The sequence below is a fragment of the Lemur catta genome, chromosome 15 (assembly GCF_020740605.2).
Source record: "Lemur catta isolate mLemCat1 chromosome 15, mLemCat1.pri, whole genome shotgun sequence".
In the NCBI taxonomy this organism is placed as follows: Eukaryota; Metazoa; Chordata; class Mammalia; order Primates; family Lemuridae; genus Lemur; species Lemur catta.
Window position 1 is genome coordinate 50006421 of NC_059142.1, and position 10003 is coordinate 50016423.

Consider the following 10003-nt stretch of genomic DNA (forward strand, 5'->3'; position numbering starts at 1 on the left):
GCTTGCTTTAGAGGAAACTGCTTCCCTGAAGCCAGCAGTGCTCAGAAATTACAACCGGTTTCAGCAATTAAGAGAAGTAAAACATTAAAAAGCATGAGGCAAAGTACATTTGCATGCTAATAGTCCCTTCTGTAGTGCTGGGAAGCTGTGTTTTACAACAAAGCAGATAACTTTCCCACTATAGCAATATTAACCCTTGGGTTCTCACTCCAGTTCCTTGCCCCAAATTCTAGTGTCTGGAATTTGTCTGGCCACGCTTGGGGAAGACATGGGTTAACTCCACATATCAATCCCTCCACTGTGGCCTAATTCTCCCCGGCTTGGCTAGGGGAAGAAAGAGAAAGAGACTTAAAAGTTGTGAATGTCTTTAGGGATACTGAGAGGCAAGTAGAAAGACTCACCAGGAGGTGAAAAGGAAGGTTTCCCTAGAAAATACATTGGAATGGGCTGGGCAGTATTTGAGCACCAGCGTAGGTGTCAAATGAGACTAGAATTTGAATCTGGCTGTACCACTTCCTAGTGCTGTGACCTTGGGCACTTAAGTTCTTGGAACCCCAGTTTACTTATCTAATAAGGTGGAATGAAGGTTAAATGAGGCTGTGAGGGTGGCACTTCTATAACACCTGGAAACGATGTTGGTTATTGTAGTGTTTGTTATAGCAGGTGGCATTTGTGGTGTTCCGGGAGGAACTTGTTGAAGAACGCTAAGGCACAAAACCACGAAAAAGCACTATGGTTTCATCGGAGATGCAAAGCAGCTCTTTTTGCTTTATACGGAAAGTTAATCTTGGAATAAAGGTAGATAATATGTAGAGATTCCTTTTATGCCTCCCAAGGTGGAGGCCACCAATGTTTTGGTGTCCGTCAAAGATGGCAATCCTCTAAGATACACAGAAAACAGGAGGAAAGTCTCAGCTCCTATTGGAAGAAGGCAGTGTAGCATACAGCTTGGGTTTGGGAGCTGGATAGACCTGGTTTTGAGATCCACTTCTTTTGACACTACCTGGCTGTGTTGCTTTGGACAAATGTCTTAACCTTTCTGTGCCTCAGTTTCCCATTGTAAAATGAGGATGATAAAATGTCATACATCTGGGGCAAGGGTTCCATGATTAGATACTCAACACATGTCAATTACTAAGGGCTATTTCTTTGTTTCTGTTTTAAAAATCCCTTTCCCCTCAAATTTCCCCATGACACAATGTCGAAGCAATGCCCAAAGTACGTCAGGTCTTAGATTTCAAGCCAACTCACTGAATCAAGTAAAGACGAGGAAAGAGAAGTTTCGGTTTGTATACGAAATGTCCTCATAACTCACCGCAGCTCTGCTGATGAGAAAGAGAGGTTGCCGGAAGGAAACAAAAGTTCATCGAGGGCTGGCAAAATATTAATCTGGAGCTCACGGATGGGCAGCGATGCGCGCCCTGCGACAGCAGGCGTCCCCTTCATGTTCCTGCTGCCCGTGGGCTGAGACCAGCCCACCACTCACCCTTGCATTGTGGGCGCTCACCGTGACTCGCCATTCACCTTGTGCTCTAGATCTGCTTCCAAATTTCTCTCTGAGGCGTGGCTTGGGGAGGAGAGTAGAGAGACTGACCGTGGACTATAAGATCCAGGTGAAGAAAAGGCAGTTCTGCAGCTCTTTCTCTGACAAGGTGCACGTTTCCCCCAGGTGGGTGGTTCTTAACCCTAACGACGCATTCGAATCACAATAGGAAGCTTTAAAAAAGAACACTTTCAGGTTCTATCCGCCCCCCCATTAAGATCCAGTTTTTCCCAGGTGAACCTTGTACTTAGATACTTTTATATATTTTTGTATAGTGCATCAGTGATTCTGATATACTGCCTGGCCTGAGAACCATCCCCCTCTTACTTTCTGAGACGTGTTCCTTCTGTCAGTGCCGCTCAGTCTGAGATGCACGTTGGGATTAGCTGGAGGACTTTCTAAAAATAAGGATGCCCAGGACCTGCCCTAAGAATTTCTGTTTTAATTCCCTGGAAGTGGAGTGCAGGCATTGAAAACAGACCTCCAATCAAGCCTATAATTCCATACCTCTAAGATTATTCACTACAGCATAATTTATAAAGGCAAAGATTGGAGACAACCACCCAAATGCCTATCGATGGGAGGCTGGTTAAATACCCTCTTAACTTAGAATACTATGCATCTGTTTAAAAAGAATGAGAAAGATCTCTCTCCGTGCTTATATTGAAAGATCTCTGCAATATACAGAAAGAAAAAAAGCAAATGGCAGAACAGTATTTATAAGGTACTATTGTTTGTGTCAGAAGAAAGGGGGAAATCAAGAATATACTTTATTATTGCTCACATTTGCTTAAAGAAATACTGGATGAATGCAAAAGAAAGTAATAAAAGTAATGACTATAGGGACCAGGGGAGTGACAGATTACTTGGGGACACAGGTGGGATTGAGACTTTTCATAGTGTCTTAACGTGTAAATTGCCTATTTTATAAAACAAGTTCTCAAAACCTTCCTCAGGAGTAGCAGGTTTAAAATTAATTCTCATGAGTAACAGGTTTAAAAACATCGATTGGTAAAAATAAGCCGCCTAGAAAAATCCAGCCAGCAGCCTGTATTTTTTTTGTATTAAACCTTTAATTTTAGAATAGTTTTAGATTTTTAAAAATTATTGAGAAAAAAATACAGAAATTTCCTGTATACTCCACACCCAGTTTCCTCTATTATTAACATCTTGCATTAGTGTGGTACATTTGTCACCATTAATGAACAAAAAATTGATAAATTATTATGAATTCAAGTCCATACTTTATTCTGATTTCCTTAGTTTTCCTCTAATGACCTTTTTTGTCCCAGGCTCTCATCCAGGACACCACATCGTGTCTCCTTAGCCTCCTCTTGGTGGTGATAATTTCTCAGACTGACTTTGCTTGTGTTTGATCATGACCTTGACAGTTTTGAGGGATACTGCTCAGGCATTTTGTTGAATGTCCCTCAGTTGGGATTTGTATGGTTTTTTCTTTTTCTCATGATTAGACTGGGATGATGTGCTTTGGGGAATTTGGGGGGTGGGGGGAAAACCACGGATGTAAAGTGCCCGTTTCGTTGTATCATATCAGAGTCTGTACTATCGATGAGATGAATCACTGCTGATGTTGACGTGGATGACCTGGCCGAGGTAGGGTCTGCCAGGTTTCTCACTTTTTTCTTCTTCTCCCTCCCCGACTCTGTACTCCTTGGAAGGAAGTCACCATGTGCAGCCCACACTCAAGGAAGGGGAGTCAGGCTCCGCCTTTTCAGTGGTGGAGTAGCTGCATACGTTATTTGGAAATTCTTCCACACAAGAGCTTTGTTCTCCTCCATTTATTTATTCAATCGTTTATTTTGGGTATTTATTTTATACTTTGGGTTATATGTAATATTACTTATTTATTTTCTCACTCAACCAGCTTTGACCATTGGAAGCTTTCCCAGCAGACTCCCGTGTTCCTTTAAAACATCCCCGTCATTGTGGGGGTGTTTTGTTTTGCTTTCTTTGTCTTGTTTTGTTTTGCCTTTGGTTTTTGAGCACTTCCTTACTTTCTGGCACTGCAAGATGCACCAGACTCATGTTATATATTTCCTGCTCTAGTAAAATCAGCTGTTTCTCCAAGGAGCCCTGGTTCTTTTATGAATGGTTTTAGGAACCAAGACCTGGGCACTTGGTGTGCTCATTGTTACTGGGGTGTTACTGTCCTAGGTTCTCTCGACTGATAGAGCAAGGAGATATATATGTGTATACTAACCTGTATGTACACACATAAATTTATAAATATTTCTATGTGCAATCATCTGGGCCTATGTTAAGCTAAATCTGAGTCCATACTTATGTCTCCAACTCTAAACTATCACCACCTGGATCATTCTATTCTCTTCCCCCTGTTCTATCATCTCCCACTCCGACAATAAAAACCTGGCTCCCACTGTCCTCCATCCTTTTACATAATTGTCCCATCCCAGACTATATGTATAATGGTTGCAGAATTGCTGACCCAAACTCTCACGGGAAAAATTTTTACCAACACAGAGCTTGTGTACAGTTCCTTTTGCCTTCAGCCTTTATAGACTCCGCTTATTTCTAAAGTTACTTGCGTATCAAATTCCCTGACCCCATTCACTGATGTTCTTTCATACATTTGTAATATATTTAGGTTCTTTTGTCACATCTGCCTTCCATCCTGGGATCCCTCAAACTCATAAGTGATTTTTTTTAAAACTTATACATTAGGGTATACTCTTTGTGCTGTAAAGTTCTGTGGGTTCTGGTGTGGGCTTGATATCTTAGACTCACCATTACACTATGATACAGGATAGTTTCACTGCCCTAAAGAATTCCCTGTGTTTCATCCATCTAACCCTCCCTCCTCTCTGAATCCCTGCAATCACTGACCTGTTTACCATCCCCAAAGTTTTACCTTTTCCAGACTGGCATATAATTGGAATCTTATATTGTGTAGCTTTTTAAGACTGACTTCTTTCATGTAGCAATATGCATTTAAGATTCGTTTATGTCTTTCAGTGGCTTGATGCCTCATTTCTTTTTATTGCTGAATAATGTTTCGTTGCATGCACGTACCATAGTTTATTTATCCATTCATCTATTGAAGGATGTCTTGGCTGCTTTTGGCTTTTGGTAATTATGAATAAAATAGCTATTCACATCCAGATTTTTTGTGTAGTCGTGTGCTTTCAAACCCATAGGGCAAATACCTAGGAGTCTGATTGCTAGACGGTAGGGTAAGACTATGTCTAGTTTTATAAGAAACTGTCAAATTGTCTTCCAAAGTGGTTGTGCCATTTTGTATACCCACAAGCAATGAATGAGTCTCTGGTGCTCTGTATCCTCACCAAAACTCAGTATTGTTGGTTTTTGAATTTTAGTAATTTTAATAGGTGTACAGTGGTATTTTGTTCTTTTAACTGCAATTCCCTAATGACAAATGATATTGAGCGTATCATTTTCATATGCTATTTGCCATCTATATATCTTCTTAGGTGCGGCTCTGTCCACATCTTCTTCCCATTTTTTAAAATTGGGTTGTTTATTTTCTTATTATTAAGTTTTAAGAGTTCTTGGTATATGTTTGTGTACATGTCTTTATCCCAATATGTGTTTTGTGAATATTTTCTCCCAGTCTGTGGCTTATCTTTTCATTTTCTTATGAGTGTCTTTTGCACAGCAGAAATTTTCAATCTTCATAAAGCTTGACATCAATTTTTTTCTTTCATGGATTGTGCAATTGGTGTTGTATTTAAGAACACATCACAAATTCAAGGTCATGTAGATTTTCTCCTGTTTTCTTCAAGAAGTTTTATAGTTTTTCATTTTACACTTGGACCCATGATTCATTTTGAGTTAATTTTTAAATTTTATATAAGGTGTAAGATATGTGCCTAGGTTGTTTTGTTTTTTGCATATGTATGTCTAATTGTTTTAGTATCATTTATTGGAAAGACTATTCTTTCTCCATTGAATTGCCTTTGCTCTTTTGTCGAAGATCACACCAAGATTATTTGTGTGGGTGTTTTCCTGGGCTATTTATTCTGTTCCATTAATCTAACATGCGCAAACTCCATACCTCTGTGGCCCCAGCCCCCAGCGTCACCCCACTCCCCAAACACACACAAACCAGCCACCCAGTTTTCCTCTACCAGTGACCTCCATGCCCCATGGTCCTCGAGTGTCTCCCACCCAAAGAGAGATCTACCCCACCCAAGGGGGTAAACAAGGGAAAGGGAGGTCAAAATGAGAGTGAACCCTCTTAAAGGATAAATGTGACATCTTGTGTTACTTTCCTTCAGCATCAAACAGCAGCTAAGCACACAAGCCATATGGAAACAAGAGTGGGTTCCTAAGAACCAAGGACAAAGCCTCTGGCATCTCATGTCAACTTGGCCAGGGTCCTTCCCCAGAGGGGAACATTCTGCTCTGAGCACATTGTAAAGGATGTCTTTATCCAATTTCTGACCCCAGAAGGGGCAGAACTGACAGGTGAACTCCCAGAACCAGAGAAGAGCAGCAACGATGCAGGGTGCCCTTGTGCTTCCAAGTTTTTGCTGAAGGTCGCAGGAGCTCACGGACTCTTGGATCCTTTCTGAAGGGTGAGCTAAAGCACGGGAGGGTTAAATGAACCATTCCGTGGATGGGCAGAGATTGTGACTCGAGTCCCCAGGACACTGAGGCTGATCTCCAACCATCCATCCAATACTGTTCACTTTGTCATTTAGAGGACTTGCATGGCTTACTATTAATGGGCCAGGAGCCAGAAGTGGCCCAACACATGCTTTAAAATGCATCCCCAGGAGTGGGAATGGACTTGCCTACATCTGCTAAACTCGGCATGGACAGGGGATGATCGTGTCTTGTTCCCAACAGTGTCCCTGACACCAAGCACAGTGCCTGGCATAGAACAAATGACTGGCACATCTTTGTTGAGTGACTATAGCTATTTATACCACCTCTACCCTTGAGCTAAGTCAGCGACATTGAGAGCAAGCACTATCAGTCCATTGCCATGGCACCGAAACTGCGATGCTGGGTGCTTTCTCATGCTGCGCCCACTTAAGCAAATAGGGTCACAACACACAACCAGAAGGCAGGAGGGGCATCCTGAGGACTGAGCTCAGAGCTGGAGGAACCTGCTCGCTGGAGCATTAAAGACGGTCAGACTTGGAAGATCTTCTGGAGGAAGGAAGGGTCTTGAGCCACTTCCAACCAGGCAGTTCATTCTACGATTCAAGATTCAAGATGGGTAGTTCTGAAAATCAACTTGTGGAAAACTCAGCAGTGCCAGATAGACTAGATTTCTGCCCCAGGAGGAAGCATTACTATTACTGCTTTATTATTCCCAGGGAGGAAGTATTATACTAGGACAACTACTACTTCTGCAGCTACCACTGCTAGTTTCTTCTCAGACCCCACTTTTTCCTCTGGCTTAAACTTCTTACTGGAATTACCCAGGAGATCGTAAAGAAAGAGCTACCAGCACTCTCTTCCCCACCCCCACCAAATTTGTTTAAAAAGTATGTATGAATCTATAGAGAGAGACAGATCTCAGTCCCAAGATTGGGCAGAGCTACTGCAGCTGCAAAGTTATAAGCCCATAAATAAAGTTTATGGTTAAAGTGGCCTGACCTGGCTTTGCCCCTAGGTACAGAAGCAGTATCTTGTCATTAGTATGCAGAATACATCAGCCTAAAGTCTGCTCATTTGTTCTCAAGCCACTTTGCTCTATAAATCTTTTGGAAAGGGCAGGGTGGGGAAAGGGGGAGCCCGAGCAAGGGGCAGACAGAAAAAGGGGCCGGAGAGGGAGGGGACAGGGCCTGCTCCGGGCAGCTTTCTCTGCTGAAACCTGACAGGCCGCCACTGGCGGCTGTCGCTTGGTGGAGGGGAAAGTCACGAGTCACATAAAATAAACTATTTGGCTTCTCCAGGGATAGGTGAAGATGTAGGGGGCTGTGGGAAACAAAAATTTAATCTGTAAGCCTAGAACTTTTTTTTAACCCTTCTAGTTCAAAACACAAGCTCAAAGTTGCCCATCCTACGATTTCACTTAGGAAGCAAAGTTGCCCCCTTATTCCGTTGCTTGTTTTGGTCTTTGTCTTGTTTTGAAGTGTTTGTGTGTTTGTTTTCCCCTCTAGAGAGAGGACTGGATTTTTTGCTCACCCCCAGCCCGTGGGGGGCTCTTAGAGGAGCTGATGGGGGCGTTTTCAATATCTCCATCGGTGGTGGCTGCTGAGCGTGGGGGCTCAGCTTCCTCCTCTCTGCTGAGAAGTGCAGAAGGAAAACAGAAGGATGCAGAGGCGTGCGGGACAGCTCAACTCACAAACCTCACAAACTAGAGGTTACTGAGAGCCGCTGCAGTCTGCTGGAGGTGAGAGTTCCTCCTTTGCAGGGAAGCTTCCAGTCCATGTCTCCTGCTATAAGAACCCGGGAACGGGTACTGGCTCTGCTGGTCTCCTGCCGGGGACCTCGCTGCTCAGGGAGGGGGACACAGAGGGGAGGAGGTGGGTCCTGATGTTTGCTGCTTCTTCAGTGCTTTCAGATTTTCCACTGGGCAGGAAGCACAGAGACATCTCTCCTTCGGCCTCCATCAGGGCAGAAAGAACACACATGGGCACATTGGCAAGCGGTTGCAGCAGGCTTTGCCCAGCCATGGACAGGCCCATCGAGGATGTGACAGGGAAGGGCAGAAAGCTGCAGGAGAGGACCTGAGCCCCTCAGGACGGAGACCGCCCAGCCCCCAACATTGTCATACACATCAAAGATGGTTAAAATTAACCTCGGGGGCAGCCTTCAAGGGGAAATCAGAGGCAGGGGCTTCCAGCCTCAGGGTCCCCAGTGGAGGAGGGGGCGGACTGCAGCCCCAGCTGCCTGTCCAGTCCCTCATGACTGGGAGAACTTTCGGACTGCAGGTTTGTAGTGGAGCCCCAAGCCTTTTAATCCAAACACAGGTTTTCTTCCTTTACTTTGGGGATTCTCAACTGCAGTGTTATTTCTGTCTGAGGCTGTGTGTGTGTGTGTGTGTGTGTGTGTGCATCCCAGGGGGGTCTGTGGCATCCTAGCTTTATCTGCTAGAGGCCGGCAGCATCCCCACCCCTGCACTCGCCAGTCTTGACAACCACAGATATCTCCAGATGTTGCCAAATATCCTCTGGGTGCAAAATTGTCCCTGTTGAGAACCGCTGCTCTACAGGTCCTCTGCCTTTGCCTACTCAAGCCACGGCCAGAGGTCTTGGCCATGCCGGCCAGGAGTCAAGCTGGCCCAGGAGGAGCTGGGCCCTGGGGCACCTGGTGAGGCAGGAAATACAAAGAGGAGGTCTGTTTCTTGCTGACCTCTGGGAATTTATTTCCCCAAAGCACTTTTAAACTCATGCATAAAACAAAGAACAAAGACACACCAGCAAAATGGCTCTTCGGTCAGGGCTGCACAATTTAGCAAAAAGGAAAAAAAAAATAATTTTTTTTAAGTATAAGTAATGTCTCATGTAGTATTTGGGATATACATTACTAGAAAAGATTATTGATTGTTTATTTGAAATGTACATCGACCTGAGCGTCTTGTACCGTATCCGTCAACGCTGTCTTCAGGTGGAGGTGATCAAACGGGGAAACGTCCGGAGCGGGAGCAGATGTTCTCATGGTGCAGAAATACCCCATTTTCTTGGAGCAGGATTTGACTTGTAATCAACATGAAGAAAAGTTAGCCCTCTCCTTAGTCCCAGTGACGCCCTCTCTGGATTCTGGCTGCGAGAAGGCCAGGAAGGTCTGAGCAACAGTCTAGCTTCCTCTGGGTCTGAAAAAGCAGCCCCCGCTCCCCACTGGTGGTCCCATCTGCACACCCACCTGGGAGGCTCTTGCCTCTGCGCCCGCCCGGCTGCAGAAAGGAAACGTGACCATGGGTGGGCGAGTCTCTGCCAGGCTTTATCTGGAAGGGAAGACGTGACCACTTCATAAATCCACACGGAACAAGCATGTTTTCTGCCGGGGCAGGGAGGAGCAGGGGATCATCACTGGCCTTTTTCTCTGTCATCAATCTTGTTTGCTCTTTGAAGGAGAGGGGCCATTACTCACAGGCTGACAGGGTATAAAGAGGGGAGGAGGGAGAAGCAGAGAGCCCTGCCGTGGCAGGTGAAGCATCTAGGAGCCCAGGGGCTGATGCGAGGGGGCAGGGCTGCGGGAGGGGGCACTGCTAAGGCTCCGGAGGGGCGCAAAGCTCACCGCGAAACCTGGCTGCGCTGGGTGTAAGGGGCAACCTGCTCACGGGGCAGAGGGAAGAGGAGGCAGGAAGGGACCCGCCACCAGCACAGGCATCCAGATGCCCGTAGCCCCTGCAGGCCATGGGCACCTCCTTGGTTAGCATGAAAGATGGCGCTGAAGCTGACTCTGGGCACTCACTGCCCTGTAGGGACCTGTCTTTATTTGGCAAGTGACAGGCCTGACCCAAATGATTCTTAGATTCCCTCTTGTTGTCAAATTGGACCT

General features: G+C 45.1%; 1 long non-coding RNA gene across 1 annotated transcript; it reads left to right on the forward strand.

Annotated features, from left to right (window-relative positions):
* Nucleotides 1-6024: 6024 nt before the first annotated feature.
* Nucleotides 6025-8454, forward strand: LOC123620223. Its single transcript, XR_006728789.1, has 3 exons — nt 6025-6120; nt 7660-7892; nt 8055-8454. It is a non-coding gene; the product is annotated as an uncharacterized LOC123620223 (long non-coding RNA).
* The last annotated feature ends 1549 nt before the right edge of the window (nt 8455-10003 follow it).